This window comes from Galeopterus variegatus, unplaced genomic scaffold, assembly GCF_000696425.1.
Source record: "Galeopterus variegatus unplaced genomic scaffold, G_variegatus-3.0.2 Scaffold3016, whole genome shotgun sequence".
NCBI lineage: Eukaryota > Metazoa > Chordata > Mammalia > Dermoptera > Cynocephalidae > Galeopterus > Galeopterus variegatus.
The window spans coordinates 14436-18596 of NW_007729127.1; positions in this window are offsets into that span (position 1 = coordinate 14436).

Here is a 4161-nt window from a genome sequence, read left to right on the forward strand (position 1 = left end):
CAAAAAAAAAAAAAAAAAAAAAAAGTTGAATTTCAGAAATTTCATAAGGTTCAACCTAATATAAAAGGAGAAAGGTCTAACATCAGTAAATTAAACTACACAATTTTTTTAAAACCAAGTTTTAGAAGGACAAACCAAAAGTTAAATAATAAGATACTGAGAACAGTTGTCTGTGTGTTCAGTGAGGAGTTAAGATAGTACAACCCATGCCATGTTTGGAAGGAGGAAAAAAAAAAAGATTGAATACTTTAAAATTTGTTGAAAAAGTTTATAATTAACTACGCATGTGTTTAAAAAGCTAATCACTAAATTTTAAAAAAATAGGAAAGAGAGAATAATATAAACTTTATCAACCCACCAGAGGGCGTAAAAGAAGGGAGGGAGAGTAGAAAAAGCAAAGGAAAGAAGCAGAAAATAGAAAACACAACATAGCTTTATAATAAAAATACATCGGGAACCAGCTAAAATAAATGTGAATAGATCAACATCAGTTATTAATAGAAGGCTATGATCTAGAAAAATCCAACAGTATCCTGCTTACAAAAGATACAGTTAAAGTAAAACTAAAGAGGAGAGGTGAAAATAAGGAATGAAAAATATATACCACAGAGAAACTAACCAAAAGAAAGCTGGTGTGGTTACCAAAGGAAAAAAAAAATTACATAAAATAGACTTTAAAAAGAAAACATTGTAGGGATAAAAACTAACACTATGTAATTACCAAAGGTTAAATTCATCAGGAAAATGTAATAATTTTAAGCTTCTATGTTATTAATAACATAATATATACTATATTATTTATACATATCATGTAAAAAAATAGATTACAAGTATAATTGATAAATAATAGGAAATTGACAAATTCACAATCAAACTTTTCTTAGTAATTAATTGACAGACCAAAACTTAGTAAGTTTATAGAAGCCTTAACAACACAATTAACAAGCTTATCTAATGGATATATAGTATCCTGAGCCCAATTTAGAAAAGAATACATATAATCTTTTCTCAAGCACATAGAGAACTTTACAAAAGCTGACTGTGTACTAGGCTATAAAATGACTCTTGAAAATATTGAAAGAATTGGGATCATAGAAATGACAATTGAATTAGTAATCAATAATAGAAAGCTAAAAAATATAATGTATTTGGAATAAAAAGCAGACTTCTAAATAACCTGTAATTCAAAGAGAAAAATAATAATGGAAATGAGAAAATATAGAGCTAAATAATAACAGAGAATTAAAATTAACAATAACAATAATACTACAGTTTAAAACTTCAGAACTACTGTTAAAGCAGTATTTAGGGGAAATTTATAGCCTAAATTCTATAGTTTAGAACTTTCATTCTAAAAAGAAAGAATAAAAATTAATGGGCTAAGTATCTAACCTAAGAAGTTATGGTTACAGTAGTTCCAGTAAAGATGGCAGAATAGATGGTTCCCAGCGTCACTCTCTCCCACAAATCAACCAATTTACAACTATAAAAATGTAACATCAACCAAGCTGGGGCTGCTGGAGCTCAGGGAAGAGGAGGAGAGACCTACGGAGTTCATGAAAGTGGGAGAAACCATGATGAGAGAAAAAACTGATCTGAGGGTTTTAGGCCACAGCCACTTTAAGGCTGGAACTGCTGAGTGCATGGAACAGGAGCTGGCAGAAGCTGCAGCTGTGCCCTTCAGATGGAGTTACTTGGAGGTGGCAGGGGAGAAGAAAGGCTTGGAGGCCCCCAGGACAGCAAGATCACAGACAGGGTTACCGTGGACTGACGTAGGAGTGATGAGCCAAAACAGCTGAAAAAGGGGAGCCATTCACAGGCCGGTGAGTCAACACAAGGGACCAGCACAGAGCCCATCCCATGGGAAGTGTTTGGAGCACAGGCAGTGGGAGAGACAGGCCCACTGGGAGAACACTGGGACACAGCAAGTTCAGCAAACCCACCCCCCAATCAGCACAGGACCACTTAGAGGAGACTGGTCAGGAATGTAGAATTGCCTGAGGTGCAGTTTGATGAAAAGACTCAGGCCCACATCAGAGTTTCTACACAACCCAGGTGCACCCAGTCTCTGGAGAGCCAGAAGTACCTATAAGGTCAACCATTAAACCCTGATCTGCACAAAATGCCTTCCCTAGGGAAATAGCAGCAAAGCAGCAATTGAGCTCAACCACACAGCTCAAGTACTGGCTCCCACAGGAAGTTCCCTCGCATTAGAAGTAAGCAAAGGACAAAAAATTAGTTCCAGCCCAGGCACACCACCAATGCCTCCGGCCACCTGGGGGCGAGGCATGGAGAATGGGACCGGATCCCCCCCACAACCAGGCACCCTACGCCAGCACCTCAGGGCCCATCTGGGCTTGTGGAGCATGAAGAAGGGAACCGGATCTCCCTCCCACAAGCAGGCACACCTTGCCAGTGCCTCGGGCCCGCCTGGGGACCCAGGGCATGGAGAAGGGACCAGACCCCCCCCCTCCCACAACCAGACATACCATACCAGTGCCTCAGGACCCCCTTGGGGACCCAGGGCATGGAGAAGGGACCAGACCCCCCTCCCACAACGAGGCACACCATACCAGTGCCTCAGGGCCCCCTCGGGGACCCAGGGTATGGAGCCGGGAATCGGACACTCTCCACAACCAGGCATACCACCAGCACCAAGGAGCATGCCAAAAACATCTCCTCCGTATGAATGGCCCACCACAGCCAACACGATAACCATGGCTGCCACGAAGGTGGCTAGATGCCACAACCACCACGCAGATGGTCTGCCAGACACTGGAGTGCATTGACACAAGGAGAGTCACCAGTAGAGATAAAGAAAGGAGGAGGATGTCTCTCCCCACAGAGCCCATTTCAGAGTGATGGATGAGACATCTGCTCTACGATAGTATTGGGGGACCTGATCATGCCTCTGAGCATTGGACAGATCATTTGAGCAGCAAATCAACAGAGCAATCATTACTCTTTCAGAAGGAAAGAAGAAATCTAAGGTGATTAGATGGGGGAGGGGGGATGGAGACGGGGTGGGGAGCGATTGGACAAGGGGCATAAAGAATAATTACGATTTGTAACAGTATATATGCTAGTAATACTGATTTGATCAACATATCTCAATGTTTACTGGTAAGAACACTAAGTATTATAAAAAAAATGCAAATTCTTCCCCAGATAAGTTTATAAATTCACTGCAATTCTTATCAAAATCCCAGCAGAATTTCTCAGTGGAGCTTAACCTGCTGACCCTGAAATTGTACATAGAATTGCAAAGGGCCAAGAATAGAAGAAGAATGAGATGGAGAAGTGACCTCATACCAAAAATTATTAAAGCTCCAATAATGAAGACCATTAGTATAATATGGGACTAGACAGACAGACAAATAGTTTAAGGTGCAGAACCCAGAAACCAACCCATGCATGTGTGGAAACTTTATAAATGACAGAGGTGGCATTGCAAATCAGTGGGGAAAATATGGACTATTTGATAAATGGTCTGGGACAATAGGATATACATCTGGAAAAAATGTAATTGGTTACTTACATCACAAATTATACAAAAATAAATTCCATGTAGATTAAACACCTAAATGTGAAAATATAGGAGACTATTTTTATGACTTGAGAATAGGAAGAATTTCTTAAGATTTTTTTTAAGGCACAAACCATAGAATTTATTGCTAAATTTGACTAGATTAAAAAGAAAACTTGTTCGACAAAGGACAGCGTAAACAAAAAGAAAGAAGAAGCTACAACTGAAAAATGATCATTGCAAAACATATGACTTACAGATTTGTGCGTAGAACAGGTAAAGTATTCCTACAAACCAAACGGGATCTAGTGTTCTATAGTAAAGAGGGAGACTGCAGTTAACAACAAAGTACTGTGTATCTTTGAATAGCTAGTCAAGATGAGGTTGAATGTTTCTAACGCAAAGAAGTGACAAACATTTGAGGTGATGGATATACTAAGCACCCTGGTATGATCATTGCACGCAGTATGAATGCCTCCAATTATTGTATTGTACTCCACAAACATATACAATTATCATGGGTCAATTAAGAAAAATAAATTAAAAAGAGAGAAATAGAGTAGAATAGTGATTACCAGAGGCAGGGAAATGGAGGGGGCCGGGGGGGGGGGGGGGGGGGGGGGAGGGGTGGGGAC